This window comes from Pteropus vampyrus, unplaced genomic scaffold, assembly GCF_000151845.1.
Source record: "Pteropus vampyrus isolate Shadow unplaced genomic scaffold, Pvam_2.0 Scaffold107, whole genome shotgun sequence".
Lineage (NCBI taxonomy): Eukaryota > Metazoa > Chordata > Mammalia > Chiroptera > Pteropodidae > Pteropus > Pteropus vampyrus.
The window spans coordinates 1,950,418-1,971,011 of NW_011888888.1; the positions used below are offsets into that span (position 1 = coordinate 1,950,418).

The 20,594-nt window shown below is 33.9% G+C and overlaps 1 long non-coding RNA gene and 1 pseudogene across 1 annotated transcript in view; both read right to left on the reverse strand.

The window, feature by feature from the left end:
• Positions 1–8,275: 8,275 nt before the first annotated feature.
• LOC111743107 overlaps positions 8,276–20,594 on the reverse strand; it is a 53,457-nt gene continuing 41,138 nt past the window's right edge. The window contains exon 2 of the long non-coding RNA XR_002781584.1: positions 8,276–10,629. This is a non-coding gene — a long non-coding RNA (uncharacterized LOC111743107). The remainder of the gene's footprint in view (positions 10,630–20,594) is intronic.
• On the reverse strand, positions 17,341–17,459 carry LOC111743140 (annotated as a pseudogene).

The following is a 20,594-nucleotide window of genomic DNA, read 5'->3' on the forward strand; positions in this document are numbered from 1 at the left end:
AAGGGGTAGATGTTCAAAGATTTTTCAAACTAGCCTTTCCCCCATCTTTCTAATATTGTTATTCCACAATTTTATGTTAAATTCATATTCAGAATTATCATTATGACCAGATATTTGTCACTGATGGGATAGTTTACTGTGATTTCATTTTCTTGTGTAATCTTTTGTTTTTCATGCATTGTTTTTTCATTTGGTTAATTTTGTCTGGCAAAGCCTTTCTGTACCCTCCAGCAGCTTCATAAAATAATTCTCAGTACAATTTTCCACATGGTCAGATCTGTCAGATAAACTTATCAGTTCCATTTTTTCCTGTAGTCATCCATCCCTTATATAGCTGTCCTTCCTGCTTTAGTCTAGATTATTTCCTTCTACTAGGCCTGCTGCAAAGCTGTCATCTTGGGACTTCCCTTAGCTGACGTTCTGAGAATTTCTTTCACTTTTGTAGTCCCTTTTTCTGGATCCCCTGCCTTCCTTTTGGTTTATTCTTCACGTTGCATTCCTTTACTATTACTGTGAAACAGTGAATGGGAATGTTTTTGGGGAATTTATTTTTACTCTTATACTTGACTTTGGCTGTTGAGAGATTGCTGTATTGGAAATCATTTTCCCTCAGAAGTTTGGAGGTGTCCCCTTATTGCCTGGCTTCCAGTGTTGCTGTTGCAAAATTTGATTTCCAAAAATTTGTCTTTTGTTCTGCTATCTAGGAGATTTTAACCCTTTCAATGAATTTTAAAATTTCAGGTACCTTATGGAAAAATGTTCTATGAGCTTGTTCTTGTTCATTGTTCCTGTATGTTGTTCCTTTTTCATTGGTGCAACATAATGTCTTTGACATGTTCTTCTGTTCCTTGTGTTGTTTTTCGTTCCTCTAACTTTTTTCCTGTTTGTTTTGGTCTCTGTTTCTTTCTGTTGGAGGCCTTCTTCAGATCTGTGTGATCCTTAGCAGTTCTTTCATATTAAGTAGAAAGTTCCAGAGGTGATAGAAAGCTCACTGGGCATGCATGAGCATGGCTTAGTGACTAATGAACTCCATGTTTTTACCTTTATTTCTTTTCTCTGGGTGGTGGATAAGAAGGCTTTTGTTTTCTTCTGATAAAAGTCCTTCATTTTTCTGTCTGTTTAAGGGAATAATGGAGAGAGGAGAGCATTGGCACAGGTAATGCATTTAGATGGGAAGGTTCTAGTGCTGAGTAGAGGAAGAAAGCTACGAGTCCCACCATTTCGTTTATAAATTTTTACTTAGTCTTCATGTTTTCATACCAACATTTCACTTCTTTGTGAGACACCCCTGAGCCTGGAACCACTCTGATTTAGTTTTGCTGAAGACCAGACCTCTCATTCCCTTAGGACTGTGTGTGCGTGCATGCGTGCCTGTATGTGTGCATTGGCAGGGGAAGGGGGTGTGGTTTTGGTTCTCTCTTCTTGCCTCTCAGTGCCTCCAGTTTCTAACTCTTTCTGAGAACTGCAGGATTGTCTGTCATTATCTCCTTCTGTAGAGACTTATATTAACCTATTATGCTAAGTTACCATTCCACCATCAGCTTTCTGTAATTATACATTGTATTCCAGGTTATTGTGTTTCCTATTTACATCAAAGATGAAATTTCTGTTTGTTTCTTTTTCTCCCCATTGTTCGGGTATGTTTTTCAGGAAGAGATCTTAAATTTTAGCCTTATTTTGATTTGTTCCTATTTGTCTGACATTGGTGAAGTCACTTAATCTTTTTATGCCCACACTCATGCGTTGCATAGGGATACTTTTTTCACAGCGTGGTTAGAATGATACGAACCTGGCACATTGTAGGCATTCAGAAGAGATGTTAGTTCCTAACCTTGTTTTCTTGCTTAACACAGTGGAGACATTTAGTTTCACTGAATTCATGGATAGGTATAACCTGTACAATTTTCCCTTTGGTATCCTGGTTTCTTAGAATTTCTGTTGTGTATTAGTATGAACCATACTAACTTTTTGAAAGAAATTTATATTTCAGATGTTTAGTTATTACAGTAAATGGCATTAGTTTTTCACCATCCTCAAATGAATTAAACTTTCAAGTTATGGATAAACTGTTTAAAATAGAATATTGGAAAAATAGTTACTTAATTTGTGTTAGAGTAAAAAGAATTATGACAAAATATTATGGCTTATATGAAATCTTTTTGTATGTTGTTAAAGAGATTCAGTAATAACAGTGCATTCTTACCAATTAAACTAATATTTTTTAAAACTGGTATTTTTTATAATTTCAAATATTTTTAATATTTTTATGTGTGAAGGTACATTAAACTTTATGTTGTACCTATTATTTTTTCTTAAATCGTAGATTGAAAATATTTAACTTTTTATCATGCAAATTTTTAATTAATAAAAATGAAACCAAAATAGTATAATGAATTTTGGGTCTACCCATTATCTTTCTTCAACAATTATCAACATTTTACAATTCATGTTTTGTTTCCCCTCCTCCACTTATTTTTATTTTTTGCTCTAGTATTTTAAAGCATATTTCCAACATTTTCACCCCCAAATAACTAGGATTGAAATTTTTTCCATTACAGAACTAAAAATGCCTATAAAATTTCAACAACACATGTGTATCCTTTAAAGAGTGAAATTTTCCCCTACTTCCAAACTGTCATTAACAATTTGACATATCTCTTCTGGAATAGATGTGCTTGTATATTTTTTAGGTTGACTTTATTAAAATACATAAATTTTACTGTTTTAGCTATTTTAAGTATATAGTTTAGTGGCATTAACTGCATTCACATTGTTGTGCAACCATCACCACTATCCATCTCTGGAACTTTTTTCATCTTCCCAAACTGAAACTCTACACCTGTAAAAGAATAACTCCTCTTTTTCTCTCCCCCCAACCTCCCAGCTTCTGATAATGACCACTCTACTTTCAGTCTCTATGAATTTGACTACTTGAAGTACCTCATATGAGTGGAATCATAAAGTATTTGTCCTTTTGTGACAGGCTTATTTCACTTAGCATAAGTGAAGGTTCATCCATGTTCTAGCATGTATCATAATTTCCTTTTTAAGGCTGAATAATATTCCATTGTATGTATATGCCACATTTCGTTTATCCATTCATCCCTTGATGAATACTTGGGTTCTTCTGCCTTTTGGCTGTTGTGAATAATTCTGCTATGAACGTGGGTGTGCAAATATCTGTTTAGTATTAGAAAAGTAAATTAAGTAAGCAAACAAAAAAAACCCATAATAGCTAAGTGAAGCAGGTACTTGTGAGGTCAGTGTGCTGTTCAGCTACATCAGCATAGTAAATAAAATATTGGGGTTTGGTAGGAGAAAGAAAAGGCATTTATTGAGTGTTTGCCATGCCATGGTATTATCTCAATATTTTTAGATTAAAATTCTGAAATTTTCTAGCTTGCTTAGAGTTACATAGCTAATTTGTGAAGAATTTGGATCAACCACCATTTCTGCCAGGGTCTGAGCCTGACTTCACAATGCTACAGTTAACTTATTTTTTTTTTCTCTTTCGACTGTGATAAACAGGAAGAAGAGGATAAAGATGAACCTAAAAATTTTCCCAAGTTACTTATTTTTGTAAAACTGTTTATTATCATTTTAAACATACAGAAAAGTTGAAAGAATAATCCAGTGATCCTGTGTAGATTTTCCTGCTAGATTCAACAGCTGTTCATATTTTATTATAGCTATGCACTGAATCATTTGAAAGTAAATAGTAGATATCACAACATTGCATTCTTATATCAGCCTTCATTTCCTAAAAGTAATCACATAACCACAATAACATTAAAACATTTAGGAAAATAACTATATTGCCTGTCCCAATGCAGATTCTTCTAGTTCCCCCCAATTTCCCCATTGTATCCTAACCACACTACATCTCATTATTTTAATCTAGAGCTTTTAAATATGACATTGACTTTTTGAAGATAACAGTTCAATAAAGCTGTTATCTCGTAGATTTTCCTGTATTCATGATTTTTAAACAGTTGTATTATTGTGGTGGTATTTAACTTGATTCTTTGTATTTCTTATAAACTAGAGTTTGGTATGAACCTTGGTTAAATTCAGTTTAAATAGTTTCGGTAAGATTGTTTTAAAGGTGTATATCATATTATGTTCCATCAAGAGGTGTATAATATTGATTACGCCATTAGTAATTATGCTAAATTTGACCACTTGGTTGAACTGACCATTATCAACATTGTGATAGTTCATTTTCTATTTGAACTTAGTGTATAGTCTTTGGTATTTTATGGTGCTTTGTGAATATCCAGTTCCTCTACCATCTTTCACCTCATTGCTTTAGTATCAGTTACTGATCCTTGCCTTAGTCACTCATTTCACTGGGGGTTAAAGAATGATGCCAAACTACTTCTAAATAAAAAACGAATTAGTTTTGAGGATGGGGAATTCAAAATAAATTGTTACCATATCTAGATTAAAACTTGGCAATCTGTTTTGATTTTGATACCAAAGTAAATACTATAAATTCGTTGGTATGACTAGAATCTTATGGTAAGCACTTTTCTTCAATTCTTAATTAACCATAGTTTGATAGTTTATTCACAGTAGTTTGAATTTTGGAAAGCTGCTTGCAGAATGCTGGTAGTTAAAGATTGATTGTATTAGGTCAGTTACAATTGATAATTATTACAATATTGGCAATGTGCCAAAATTTAAAAAAAAACCCTGTTTTTTAAAAAATATAGTAAATATACATTAGTATAGTGTGTTAAATACTACATAGAATTCAAAATTATCTCTATTCCACCATGCCCTCTGTTGACTACTATAAATTAACTGTATACCTATATGAATTCCCATTTAACTAGATTATATTAGTTCCTTCAGAGCAGGCATTTGCGTAGCCATTTTATGATCTTTGCCATGCACTCAATGATTGATATTAAGAAAAAAGCAATACTTTTTTATTAAAAAATTAATTTTATCTGTCCTCTTTGCATTACAAATTTAAGTAGCTTTTCTTTTCAGCTTTTTTATAGAAAGGGTGTACATTTTCTTTAGATATAATTTAATTCAGAGCCATTTTCACTGGTTTGACATGTGCAGCAGTATTCTGGAAGACAGGGTTCATTCTCTGGATGAATCATTGATGAATTTTATATCTTAAAAAAATAAATATTCACCATTTTTTCAGTTTCCTCTTTTGAGGATAACGAAAATATCAGAATTATAAATTCTGTCAAGCTTTTTTGAGATGAGTGACAGGCTGATGCAGTGAGTACAAGTACCTGGGTGCAGCTTGAGCTAGAATATGAACTTTTTGAGGACAGACACAACAATAGTTAATTTTCATAGAACTGTACTCTACTTTATGTATTTTTATATAATTTTCACAACTTTTTAAGAGTTCAGTTAGGTATTAACCTTTAATAACTGCTATATGGAAGCTCAGAAGATTTAAGTAACTTGCCCAAGGGTATACAATAAGTAGTAAATCTAGGTTTCAGATCTTTAGATAGTTTGACTTAATAGCTCTCTAACTGTAAGCTACGATGCAAATTGTGTTAATGTTTTAAGTCTCCTTTTTCCAGAAATGTCACCTTTATTGTGAGACAGTTTGCCAAATAAATTAATTGGGCTTTGATGGAAAAGTAAGACTTAGGTAAATAGAGATGATGGAGACGGGCTTGTTGGTCAAGGGGCTGATGTGAGCAAATTTGTGGAGTCTGAATTGTGCATGGTATGTATGTATGTATGTTCAGTGGTCTGTGAATCAAACCATTTGGCTGGGTTGGTGATTTTGTAGAAAGTTGGGAGATGGGACAGGGTGGTATTTGAAAGTCTTCCACAATCTACCTTTTATTTGCCTGGAAAAGGAGTTCAGACTTTGTTCTCTGGGCAGAACAGCAAGGCACAATTGTTTTAGTAAGGCGATAGTATATTCAGATTGGTATTTTTGATAGCATTGTGTAAGATGAATTGTCTGAAAGAAAAATTAGAGACAGGGCTGTTGGAAACTACTATAGTAGTAAAATTGAGTGATTTTAGTGATAAAATGGTACTCCTAGACACAAAAAGGAAAAGATTTTGAATGGGAGTATGTGATAGGGCATCATGATTATCGAATATTCATGTAGCAAGGAAGGAGGGCTTATACTTCTATGGTTTCAGATGGATAAAGTAAGCATATAATTGAAAAAGTGTGGGTAGGCCTTCAGGAGAACTGGTTCTAAAAGATGGCTGTGCATTTGAGATGCAGTCAAGTACCTTATATGAGAGTTCTGTTACCAGATGCAAGTCAAATTAGTGGTGAGTCAGTGTAAGTAAGGTTTAAAAATGTTCTGTTCAGTTAAGTGTCTGTGTGTTTCAGTATGCATGTGTGGATGAGACCCTTTTAAGTCTCCTACAGTGGCATATAGCGATGATTGCTTTTTCTCTGAGGAGCAAATAGTCTTGTATTTTCTTAGTTCTTAGGTAACTGCTGTTCACAGCTCAAAAAAAAACCTCAAAATGATGCAAGGACCCTTAACCTTTACTTTGGTCTAACAATTTAACAATTTATCTTCCATTTGTCCTCCCCTTCCTTTTCCTTATCTCTCCTTCTACTTATTTTAGCATTTGGTTTAAGTTTGGGCCCATTTACAGTACTCTTCTCATCTGTGTTTGCTAATTGCCTTGTTATTTTCTAGTGTCTGTTGTTAGCACTCCCAAAATCTTAGCTTAGTCCAGAGTTTTAGATACACTTGTTTAACAGTCTCCTTGACATAACCACTATTAGATGTCCCTTAGAACTGTAAAATTAACGTTCAAAACTCATAGTCTTCCTTACCCAAATTTGTCTTGCTATGTGTTTTCTTTATCTCAGTGCCATTGTATATCCAGTGGCTCAAGCTTGGAAACTGGATTCTATACTTTACCTTCATCCAACCTGTCCCTATCTTTCATATGTATCTGCTTTCACTGCATTCTTTCTACTAGTCTTAGTTCAAATCACCATTACCTCTAGCTTGATTATTGTATAACTGCCTCCTTATTGGGCTCCCTGCTTCAGTTCAGATCTGTGATCTTTCAATTCATTTTTCATACCAGAACATAAGTAATAACTAGAGATCTAAATGTATATTTGATATGTCACTTTTTCTGTTAATGTGATGATGCTCAAATTTAAAATGTCTAGCAGAGCTCTGGGCAATCATTTCCTTGTTTAGCTTTTTAGCTTTTTCTCAGTCTTCCTTGCTGCCTAGAACTTTTCTGTACCCATTATCTTTCCATTCCTAGTTCCACATTTCTACTACACCTAGCTAATGGCTACTCACCTTTTAGGATTCAGCTTGAAGGGGAGGCCTTTGCTACTCTTTGGATTAGGTTAGGTCCTCTTACTGTTTCTTCCCACATCATTTTGCACTTCTATCTTGACTTTCTTCATTTCATTTTAATGACGTTTGTCTTTAATCACTTTGTTGTCTTCACTAGACTGTAAGCTCTGTAAACACTGGAGCTATGATAATCTTGTTTCAGTTTAGGCCCTCATCATCTAGGTCAGGGGTTCCCAGCCCCCAGGCTGCAGAACACTACCATCAGTGGCTAGTTAGGTAGGTATCAGGCTACCCAGCAAGAGATGAGCAGCAGCAGGTCAGCGAGTAAAGCTTCATCTGTATTTGCAGCCGCACTAGCATCATGGCCTCAGCTCCACCTCGGATCATCAGGTATTAGATTCTCATAGCACTGGTCCCTGGTACCAAAAAGGTTGGGGACCGCTGCTCTAGGTACTTGATAACTATTTGGAAAATGGCTGAGTTACACTACATTTCAGCCCTTTTCGCCTTCTCAGAAGAGATGTCTGATTATTATTCAGGAAAATTTTTGCAGATATCTCAGTGAGAACCCCAGAAAGGTAATAATGAGATGAGAAGTTGATCAGCAGCTCACAGACAATGGGTAAATTGTCAAGTAAGCGAAAGAGACAGGTATTAATGGGATGAGAACTAGAAAGAAAGTGAACTGTGTGGATAATGCTAATTGAATTACGTTTGACCGACCTTGAGTTATTAGAATTGCCATTTTGTATATTCTTAACCTCAAAAAAAAAAAAAATTTATTGGTGCATTGCACAAAGAGGATATTTTGTGTTTTTAATCTGCGTTTTCTGTCACCTCAAAAAGTTCCCTCTTGCCACTCAGTGCTCTCCCACTACTTCCAGTCTCAGGGGTGACTTTTTTTCTGTCCCAATAGTTTTGCCTTTTCCAGAATGTTATGTAAGTCAAATATACTCTCTAGCTTTTTCGGGTTTGGTTTCTTTCACAGCATATTGCTTTTGAGATTCATCAGTGTTGTTGCATTTATCAATTCTTTCTTTCTTTTTTTTTTTCCTGAGAGGTAGTTTATATGGTATGGAGATACCACAATTTATTTTTCCATTTGCCGATTGGTGGACATATGGATTGTTTCTAGTGTTTGGTGGTTATAATAAGCCTGCTACAGACATTCACATACAAATCCTGGGGTAGACATATGTTTTCATTTCTCTTGAGTAAAGACTTCCAAGTGGAATTGCTGGGTTATATGTTAAGTTTATGTTTAACTTCATAATAAACTGCCAAACTTTTCTACAGTGGCTGTACCAGTTTTCATTCTCACCAGCCCTTCATGCTGTGTTTACTAAATTTTAGTCATCCTAGTGGATATATAGTAGTCTTTCATTGTGGTTTTTAATGTGCAATTCCCTAATAACTGGTTATGTTGAGCATCTTTTCATGTATTTATTTTCCATGCTTCTCTTCTTTGGCAAAGTGTCTATTCAAGTTGTCTGTTACTGGGTGTGTTATTAAATTGTGGAAGTTCTATAAATATTGCATGACAAGTTCTTTATCAGATATGTATTTTGTAAATGTATTCTCTCATCCTGTTGCTTTTCCTTCTTTTAATATGGCCCTTCACACTTTTTCATAGTAGAAACTGTAATTTTGATGAAGTCTACTTTATAATTTCTCTTATGGTTTGTGCTTTTTATGTCTTAACCAGGAGAGTTTTGCCTAACCCAAGGTCACACACAGATTTTTCTCTTATATTTACTTTTAGATACTTTATAGTTTTAGATTTTACATTTAGGTCTATGGTGCACTTTGAAAATTTTTGTATGTGAGGTTTGGATTAAGGTTCCCTTACTCTTTTCCTTTTTGATTAATTTGAGAATTATTTTGTAAAGTTATTACACCCTCCACAATCCCATAGGGGATTTTTATTAAATTTATTGATTAAAATTAGTGGCAGATTGTAATCTTTACAGAATTATCTTTATACTTAAAAGCTACATGTATCTCTACTTATTCTTACATTCTTTTATATCTCCAAAAAATTTATTGGTATTTATTACATATGACCAGTTTTCTTCTGGTATTTTGTTTTATTTTGAGGAGGTTTTTTGGAGATTATTACTGACATATAAGAAAGCTTTTGGTTTTTCTACATATACTTGATTATTGGTATATAATTTTATAACAGTGAAAGGTTATCAATTATTTTTAATCAGGAACAGATTGAATTACGGTAAGATACTTGGTAATATTCAGGAAGTGATTTCTTTTTTCTTTCTTTTTTTTTTTTTTTTAAGGAAAATCAAGAGAGAAATGGGCTACACCAGGGAGGGCTGTAGGAAGTGATTTCTGTGTGGTACTTGAAGCGTGTTTGTCTTTGAAATCTGAGGTCTCTATTAGCAGAGTTTAACGCTTCAGCTTGACATTTTTAGTATTTAGAAGCTCTGGTAGATTTTAACAAAAATGACAAAATCATTAAATACAGTTGCTGCCTTCATGTAGCTTAGACATATAGCAGGATACTAGAAAAGTAATTATAACATTTAGTGCAGTAAGTTAAATATCATAAGACAAGTGGAAAGTACTGATGGTTCTACTGGGAGTAGGGGCAGGCAGATATTAAGAAAGGGAGAAGGGATGGAGGGAGGAGGGAATGTTTGAGAGAAACTTCAAAGGACAGTGTAGTAGGATTTCAATAAAGAGATAGAGGAGTTCTAGGTAGAGAGGTTATATGACGTGTAACATTCGTGAGAACTAGAAGGGAAAAGAGCTATGCAATGTCACAGAAGCTAAGGGAGGATATCATTTTGAGATCTTTGATTCTCTATAGGTCTGACATTATTATGTATTGCTAAGCATCTTTATTCTAGCCCTTCATTCTTAGATTTTCAAATATCAGTGTGTTTTATAAGACATTCTATTTTTTAACATTTCTCTGAAGTTGTTGCATATCTTGTATGTACATAACTTGCCCAAAACAACTTTTCATTAACTGTAAGACTTTGTAAAGGTTTTCTTATTTGTTGCTATGTAACAAAGTATCTTAAAATGTGGTGGCTTAAAACTACATCATTTTATTTATATCTGATGATTTTGTGAGTCAGGAATTCCAGCAGGATTGGTAGGTGACTCTGCTTCACTTGGAGTTGCTCAGTGGTGTTCACTTGGTGGCTTGTCTTGTCTGATAGGTCCAAGATGACTTTACTCATGTGTGTGTTGCTTTGTAAGGGATGACTATATGTTGAGGTGAGTCCTTCTCTCTTCATGTAGTTTCAGAGCCTTTCCATATGATCTCTTCATCAGGATGGTTAGATATCTTACATGGCAGTTCAGGACTCCAAGAGACCTGGGTGGGAACAGCAAGAATTCTTTCTTATAACCTAGCTTTGGCAGTCTTAACCAGTTCCTCCCTTTGCACATATCGGGGCCTTAGGCCTTAATAGATATATTTGTTTTATAAAATTTCATTTAGAGCATATTCTAAATTGAATTAAAATAAAGCATCTGTAGGAGAGTTATTTGGTGATATTAGCCAAATACATAACTTTTTTCGTTTACAACTTTAATTGGTTGTGTGAAAAAATATAATTAGGAGTATAAAACAAGAGCAGTGATTCCCACATATGTTATCATTAACCAGAGAGAACTATATATTTACTGTTTCCATTATAGAGTATAATTTTAATTAAATTATATAATCATATAATGTTGATTTAGAGGTCTAGAATGCCCCAGGTTATATATGAGTCATGTTTTATATGACAGCTATAAGACTCAGTGACTAGAATGATTTAATTCCGTAACCTAGATACCAAGAATAATATCTCTCTACTTCATGTCTTGGTTTTACAATAAATTGAAAAGAGAGGGAGTAATCGTACACGTTTTGGAGGCAAATCTTTCTTGATAGGTCAGTAAAGAAAACTTGACCTGAAGTTTTTCATTATGGCAGGAGAGGGAGCCCAAACTGCTTTTTCATGTTATGCCTAGCTTGGCTTTCTTATAGATATTTATATACTTATTTATTTATTGTTTTCCTGTTCTCTTCTTTCTATGTTCATGTGGCTACTATTGCTTTACTGTTTTGTTACTCTATACATGTTACTAGATGCTTTTCTAATAAAGTATTTAATAATAATACCTATATTTGTCAAGTGCCTGTTATATACCGGGCATAGTATTAGAAATAATGCACACGTTGCCTTTAATCCTCATAAAAAATCTAAAGGATAAGTTCTTTTATTTTCGACAGATAAGACTACTTAGACACAGCACATTTAAGTAACTTGTTTTTTGTCACTTGGTCAGTGGCAAAGGTGGAATTTGAACTTAAACATGTCTAACTACAAAGGCTCAGTTATTTCCACTGTATTCCAATACATTTAGGGTTTCTTAATCCCTAGCTGTCTTAAACTGTCCCATTTTCAACATTCTTTTTTTTTTTGGTTGGGGAGTGGGCTCGAATATGTTAGCCATAGCAATCTGTCTATTCCTGAATCATAAAAGAGATAGCTAGTTTACATTTTGAACTTCCTTATAATATCTTCAAGCAGAAACGTATTTCGCATTACTGTACAAAACATGAGAACTTGTTACTGTATGAGTCATTGTATTAAATTTTCCCCTTTATAGAAAAATAGAAACATAGAATCAAGGAATACTAGGAAAGAAAGAGGGTCTTCAGAGATCAGTTAGTATAAGCCCCTCATTTTATAAGTAACTGGAGTATAAGTACAAGCCCCCAGTATTGTAAGTATAAGCAGCAGAAGCTCCACAACTCTCTCAGTTCAGTAATTCATAAGTCTTTATGTTCTTAGTTGGCTAGATCTGCACAGGTCTTTTGGATCTCAGGGTTCTTAACATGTATCCATTTTTACAGTTCCATAAGGACCATTCACCCTTTTAGCAGTTTCTCTCAGTATGGATGGAGAAACAGCTTTAGAGGGGGAGGAGACAGGTATTTTAAATAACATCCAACTCCTGTTTGTCAGATCTCAGCCATCCTTTAATGAAAGGATTTTCTTCTTTTCCTTCCAAGTTTCTGGAACCCATTTCTCCATTATTCCTTCTCCTGTTAGAGAACTATATTCACTGGGGAAGACTTGGTGTGCAGAAGAGCTAGAAGTAGTGCTTATGTGTCCAGGTTATAAGTTAGGAACTATTATTAGCCAAATACCATAAAACATTTGTGGTAAAAATAATTCCTCATTCTATTTATTGATTTTCTTTCCTCAAGCGTGGTATAAGAGCTTTTAACTGTGAACTAGGGGACCTGTTAGGAGTTGTCCTGGTTCTCAGTCTCTGTCCCTTGGAAAATCTTTTAAATGCTCTGGGCCCCAACTTTTTCCTTTTTAAGATAGAGTAGGTGAAATCTCTAAGTTGCTGCTATGAAAAATTTAATTCTGTGGAAACTTTTCTGGCAACTGCCACACTCTAAACACTCTTACGTATTCTTTTCTCATGCCTCACTACATCTTCTTGTTTATTTCTAGAGCCTTTTGAAAGCATCCTCTTCATGTATTACATCACGGTTTTTCTAATTTGTCCTCTGCTTGTTTCTTATGTGGATTCAACAAACATTTATTTACTGAATGCTGTGTGCTTGTCACTAGGAGGGATGCAAAGAGGAAAACTGTTTATATTTCTTGTCTTTAGAGGATTTATAATTTAATTGAAGAGATAATTAGCTGCAATGCAAGAGACACTATTGATGCTTATCTTTTATTTTTTCTGCATATTGCTCTTTATTTTTTTTATTTTTTATTTTGTCTTCTGTGATTGCTGGTAATTAAAGTAAACAGAAACAAATTACCAGTGACAAATATGGTAATTTTTGTCACTGGTAATTTGTTTCTGTTTACTTTAACCCTTCTTTTGCCCCCTTTAAACTGTTCATATTGAGCATCAGTTATGTGCAAAACACTATTCCAGATTCTATAGAAGAAACAAAAGATGAGTAAAATATAATAACTGCAAAAGAATTGATAATCCAGTAGGGCAGATAAAGCAGCTACTCAAATAATCAGAATTTAAATCATAAGGGAGGAGGAGGCCATGATCATTTCTAGTTGTGGGGACCAAGGAATGCTTAATGGAAGAAGCTGAATTTCAGCTAGCTCTTGGAGGATGTGTAGGATGTAAGTAGGCAGAATTGAGATGGACAAAGACATTCTAGCTAAATGGTATTAGCAAAAATTTTGGAGTAAGACATTAGCGTAATGCTGAATCAAACAATCTAGAATCTTGTGTATATACACATTGTTATGTAGTGGAAGAAATAAGGATAGGTGAGTCTTGACTCTTGAAGATTTTTGAATGGCATACTGTGCGAGTTTTCTTTTTATCTTTGTTTAAAGGAGAGGAGAGTGACGTGATAAATTGTACTTTCAAGTAATGTTTATTGGTCACTCCATGCTTAGTGGATTGGTGGAGACAAGAGAAATTATGATTGTGGTTGTTGAAAGGGAAAGGAAGACAGATGAACATATTTCAGTGGAAAAATAGACTAAACTGAGCAAGTGATTAAATGTTAAGGGAAAACATTATAAAGGAAGGAAGAGAATTTTTTGAATTGGGATGTTGAGAATTTTTTGAATTGGGATGTTGAGAATTTTTTGAATTGGGATGTTGGAAGATGTTAAAGATGTTATGCCAATATAAATAGGGAATTAGAAGGAGAGCTCGAACTTTATTTATATGAGAAAGGTGATAATTTTGGTGTTAAACGTAAAGGAGATGAAGGTATGGAGCTTGGCAGAGAGGTTAGGTTGTTAGATTAATTTGGGGATTCATTTGCCTAAAGATTATAATTTAAATCATAGGAATGCATTTTTAGAGTCAACAAAGAGAGAGAAGAGAGAAACGTTCCTAGGATAGATCCTAGGGGAATGTGCAGGTTTCGATGAGAGGATCATGAGTTATTAGTCAGATAGGAGAGTGCAGTTTTCCTGACACTTAGGGAGAAGTTTTGAGGAAGAGGTCAGTGATGTCTGCTGCAGTGAGGACCAAGAAAAAAGAGCTGAGAAGACATTGGATTTGATAGTCATGGTTAGGTTTATTGGCGAGGGGCTGTGATAAGTCTGTTCTTTCCCTATTCACTGTATGTGCAGTCCTTTCTCTTCTTTTTCCTGTCTCCTTCACCTTTTACTTTCCATTTATATTCTTACCATTTTTGTAATGGTACTTTCCCTTCTGCCTCCTCACTTCTGTATTATTTCTCTTTCCCGTTCTTCCTGCTAATTCTCAGACCTGTTTCCAGCCATACTTATTCCTGGATGGGGAGAAAATAATGGGGAAGATGATCAGTGTTGTTGCTTAGACCGATTGTGAATTATGGTGCATATCCAAAGCAAGCAAAACTGTGATAGCATGAAGTCTATTTGAGGATTGTGCTACAAGAATGTGTCATGGCTGAAAGCTGTAGCATGAAGTTCTACCAGCATTTCTTAAGAACTGCTCATGTGGACTTTTATGACACTTCTATTAAAAAATAAAATCTAATGAACCTATGTGAAAGTACGATTTTATACCAAAATCTGAGGTTAAATGAGTCATACTATAGAATGAGATTTCTGTGTTTTTCTTAAAAGCTTTTAAATCTAACATTCTGTATGTATGAATATTCAGAATATGTATGTAATTGAGTCATATTTTCTTTTGTTCCCTCTCTTTGTTAACTATTACATAACCTTGAGATAATGTATATAAAGTGAGGTAGAAATGCACTTGAACAATTTTAATGAAGGGAGCACTTTGGAAAAAGATTATTTTCATGTGTGTGTGTGTGTTAGGTTATATATGAATTTGGCATTATATTTTGAAGTTTTTTTTTCTTTTATCTTTCCTTATGATATATAATCAGTGATTCTAAATCTTTTTTAAAAAACTTGTCTGATTATAATTGTCAGTTATTTTTTCAGGAAAGATTTAGGCTAACAACTTAATTATGCAAGTAATATGTAAATATAAATCCCTCTTTTGTAGAAATTTCAAATAATTTAGAAGTACATGAAACAAAAAAACAAGAGTTTGTTTTGTTCCTACCCCAGGAGTTAACTCTTGTTAGATGTTTGTATTTGTCCTTCCAGAACTTTCTCTTTGCATTAACATATATACATATGTACACAATACACACTCACAAAAACTATATTTTTAAAAACTTTAAAACTGCACATTTTCCTATAACTTGCTCTTTTTACTTAACAGTGTGCCTTGGAGCTCTATTACATAGTGTTAAATTTATACACATATGTACGCACCTGTGTGAATCCATGTGTATTTCTTTTAAATTTTGCCTTTATAAACAAATATAAATTTTAGTAAGGTTTTAATTTTAGAATAGTAATAGGTTTACAGAAAAGCTTCAAAGATAGTACAGAGCTCAGAGCTCCCATTTATACTCAATTTCTCCTATTATTAAAATCTTACATATGTCTAGTCCATTTGGCACAATTAATGAACCAATATTGATACATTATCATTAACTTAAAGTCCATATTTTATTCAGATTTTCTTAGTTTTTATCTAAAGTTCTGTTTTTTGTTCAAGGATCCCATTCAGGACACCGTATTACATTTAGTCAACCTATTTAGGCTCTTCTTGGCTGTGGCAGTTTCTTAGACCTGTCTTGCTTTTGGTGACTTTGACAGTTTGATGAGTCAGGTATTTTGAAAAATGTTCCTCAATTGAGATTTGTCTGATTTTTTTTTCTTGTGATTCAACTGGGATTATAGGTTTTTGAGAGGAAGACCATGACTTTGTAAATTTCTAAAAAAAAAAGAAGTAATAATAATATTTAATTTTAAAAAATCAATACTGAAAGGTTCATAATGAGAAATGGTCTTAACTCTTTCCATTCCTTGCCCTTGTAACTCTTTTAGTTCTCATCTTTTAATTCCAAATTTCTGAATAACATGCTCATACTACCTTTTGTTTTTTGTTCAATCGGTTCTAGACTTACGTATTGCATTCTTAAGACAAATAAAAGTTTAGCACTTTTATAACCTAGCTTTTCTCTCTCTTTCATAATTTCATAAACCTCAGTTGAAGCAATAATCAGTGCTTACTATGACTTTGCAAATACTGTTTGCAGATCAGAGATGCTTTTCTGTATGGCCTTCTTGGCTTTCATGTAGTTAAAAATGTCTCTTTTTCATTTACCATATATACCTATTTCTTCATTTTCTGCCCTGTTCTCTGTGTTCTGTGGTAAGAGTTGGTCTCATAGTTCTCCTTTATTCCTGGAAGTCTTGTTTCTGCAGTGCTCCTTTCCTGTGCTTTGACCTGAACTGGTCACCATTTGAGCCAGCTACACAGCTGTCATACTAGTATTTTCTAGTGTGCTTTCCTGTGTTTGCCCTGTTTCCTGGGTCCCATGTCGTCTTCCTTTTTTGTTTACTCAGCTTACTTCAGTACACCTTCAAGTAACTTCCTAAGAAATGATGCATGTGTGGTAAAAATTTTTAAACTTTTGCTCGTCTGCAAATGTCTTCCCTCATACTTTATAGTTTGGCAGATTTTAGAATTCTAGGTTAAAAATTATTTTCATTCAGAATTTTGAAGGCTTAACTGTATTGCTTTCTAACATCTACTGTTGTGTTGAAGAGTCCAGTTCCACACTGTTGCCTAATATTTTATATGCAACGTTTTCGTCCCCGTTCCCCTGGAGGCTTTTAAAATCTTTTCTATATTTCCAGTATAGTGAGATTTCATGATGGCATGTCTGATGTGTGTGTGGAAAGGGGGGCTATGGTGGTGAATTCCATTCTTTGTACTCATTTTTTGAAAGAATATTTACTTTGGAGACTGATCTTCTCTGAGAAAACTTACTTATTTTTAATATTTTTCTTCCCTATAAAATTCCGTTCTTTTTCTGAAATTTCAGTTAATTCTATATTGGATCTCCGTAGTAGATCCTTTATGTCACCTTATTTTCCACTTCTTTAACTTGTTGCTCTGCCTTTTGAAAGATTATCTCAACTTTATCTTCCAAACTTTTAATTAAGCCTTTTGACTTTGCCATTATATTTTTGTTTTTTTGTTTTTTTGTTTTTTTAAACACCTATAGCACCTGGTCTTCCTAGATGGTCTCTCATCCAAATACTAACCAGGCCTGACCTTGCTTAGCTTCTGAGATCAGATGAGATCTGGCATGTTAAGGGTGGCATGGCCATAGATTGCCATTGTATTTTTAATTTCCAAAAGTTCTCTTTTTTTAATTTCCATATTCATTTTGGTTTAAACTTTTTCAAGAAGTACAGTCAGCTTGTTTTTAGCTCCACCCTTTGCCTTGCCTGGGGTATCTGAGTCTTGAAGCCTATTCAGTTTCTCCAGAAAATGAAAATTCAATGTTTGCTTTAAAGTTTTAGATTAGAATGATTACTAGACTGTTTGGGGTGGGGGTGGGAGGACTGGGAAGTCCTACTCTTATATAAACTTTTGAACAATTTCCTTTGTTTTAAGATCCCTCTGTGTGTGTGTGTGTGTGTGTGTGTGTGTGTACACACAGGTATGCATATACACACATATATATGACAGACTTGGGACTCTTTTATAGATTTACATTTATATATGTTAACTTGGCAGTTTTCCTCTAACAAAAATTTTCCCCATGATGTTAACTTACTTATTCAAATATGATTTTTAATGGCTTCATAATTTTCCATTTATGAATATACCCAAATTTATTTAACTGACCTCCATATTAAACATTTAAGTTATTTACAGTTTTTCACTACTATGAATAATATGAAGCAAGGACCCTTGTTCATGTGTATTCGTACAGGCCTAGTTATTTCCTTTTTATGAAATCCTAGCAGTGGAATAGCGGCATCAGAGGAATGATTAGTTTTAATGCTTTTTCAACATATTGTTAAATTGTCCTCTAGTAAGACTTTCAGTTTATATTCCTCATCTTTGTGTAGAAGTGCCTGTTTCACTTCACCTTTGCCAGCACTGGTTATTGTTATTTTTAAGAAAAAGCATCAATTTGATAGGTGAAAAATGGTTTCACATTGTTTTAATTTTTATTATTTTGAATGCTGATAAGATTGAACTTTTTTTTCATGTTTATTTGACATGAACAGTCTGAAATTTTCACCTTTCTCTTTTCTTTTTAAGATTTTCTGTTTTTTATTTTTTTAATTCTTTTTAATTATTAAATTATGAGTGCTTTATATAAAAAGAGCTCTACATAAAAAGGAAATTAGCCCATTGTCTTATGGGGAAAATTATCTGTCTGTATTGAGACTTACCCAGAAAAATAGTAGTCTCATATTATTGGAGGAGTAAGTAACTTCAATAAATCTTAGAGCTTTTTGACAAAAATGACCAGGCTAGTTAGAAAAGGGAAATAAATTTGAGGAACTACTTCTGGAAGATTTTAAGGACTAAGAATTCTCTTTTGCTGTGGCATGGTGGAGGAAAAGAAAGGATTAACAGAGGTCAACCTAGAGCACCTTATAGGAAAGAAAGTTATGCTGCACACTATCATTGGACCTATTTCATATATCAAACAAGCATTCATTGAGGGAGAGCCTTCTCAACCTTCAAAGACCATATACAGATTGGGGCAGGAATGATGATAAGGAGAATGATATGTTTGTAACTAACTAGAATGCAGTGTGAAATTTGCTGTTATAGAGCTAGAGCTAGTGCACCTGCTTATTGTATTACACAGTATAGTACTGATGGACCTGGTCTAGTGTCTTAGCACATAGCAAATGAGAATGAGCCTATCGCTGGCTGCCAGAAGTTACAGCTGTCACCTCTCTGGAATGAAAAATGACAGCTAGACAATAAAAATGAAATGACACTCAATTACTGTTTTTTAGTTTTGACCAGTTAAAAATTTTTTGTTTGTTTTTGATGTCATCAAATATAAGTATTTTTGTCATAATAAAAAGACTTTTATTTCTTACATTTTTATAGTAGTATATAGTACATTTTAAAAACTTATTAGAATGGTTTAAAAAAGTGACAGTCTTTTGTTATGTGGAAGTCTGAATTATTCTGAAAATTCCAGATAAGTGAGTTGTTGATGTATTATTAAATAAATCTCTTAAAAGGATTCTTAATCCTTTTTATGTTTTACTGTAGCGATTCATCTGATGTTTTTATATTTTTATATGTGTGTGTATGTTTTTATCTCTACATTATTTTAACGACTTTATACTGGTGGAGACTAGTGAATTTTATTATAACCAGATGAAAAAAAGGTTTTATCATTTAAGAACTGGTTTTCCAAAGTGGTACTTTGAATGAACTGATAGCTTATTGATTGTAAGATACTTTAGTACAGCGATATTATTTATTTTTATCTCTTGTGCATAAGTGCTCAATAGAAATTTATTTGGTAAATAAAATACATGTTACACTGATGATATACTGCTAAATCATAACTTGACCATGTATTTGAAAATCCCATTTATATTTTGTTTTAAAGTATATATATTTTATTTTTTTTGGTAACACTGGTTAATGAAATTCAGTAAGTTTCAAGTGTACAGTTTAACAGTAAGGCATATATATTGCATTGTATCTTCACCTCCTATAGTTAGCTTTCTTTCTGTCACCTCATATTTGACCCTCTTTTCTTCATCTAACACCCCCGCCACCCCCGACTGTCCCCTCTGGTAACCTCTAGTCTATTGTCCATGTCTATAAGTTTGTTTGTTTGTCCTGTTCATTTGTTGCTTTTAGGATTATATCCCACATATAAGTGATATCATGTGATTTTCAACTTTTTCTGTCTGGCTTATTTCACTTAGCATGATTATCTCAAAGTCCAACCACGTCACAAATGGCAGTATTTCATCTCTTCTTATGGCTGAGTAATATTCCGTTGTATATATGTACCACAGCTTCTTTAGCCAATCATCTATCGTAGGACACTTCGGTTGCTTCCATGTCCTGGCCACTGTGAACAATGCTGCTATGAACATCGGTGTGCAAATCTCTTTTCGGTTATAAGTTTTCAAGTCTTTGGGGTAAATACCCAGTAGAGGGATTGCTGGATCACATGGTAGATCAACTCTTAGTTTTTTTGAGGAACCTCCATACTGTTTTCCATAGTGACTGTACCAATTTGCAGTCCCCACCAGCAGTGTCTGAGGGTTCCTTTTTCTCTGCATCCTCGCCGACATTTGTTATTGTCCTGTTGAGCATAGCCATTCGAACAGGTGTGAGATGGTATCTCATTGTGGTTTTTGGTTTGCATTTCCCTAATAGCTAGCGATGTTGAGCATCTTTTCATATATTTGTTGGCCATTTGTATGTGCTCTAGGGAGAAGTGTCTGTTCAGGTCCTCTGCCT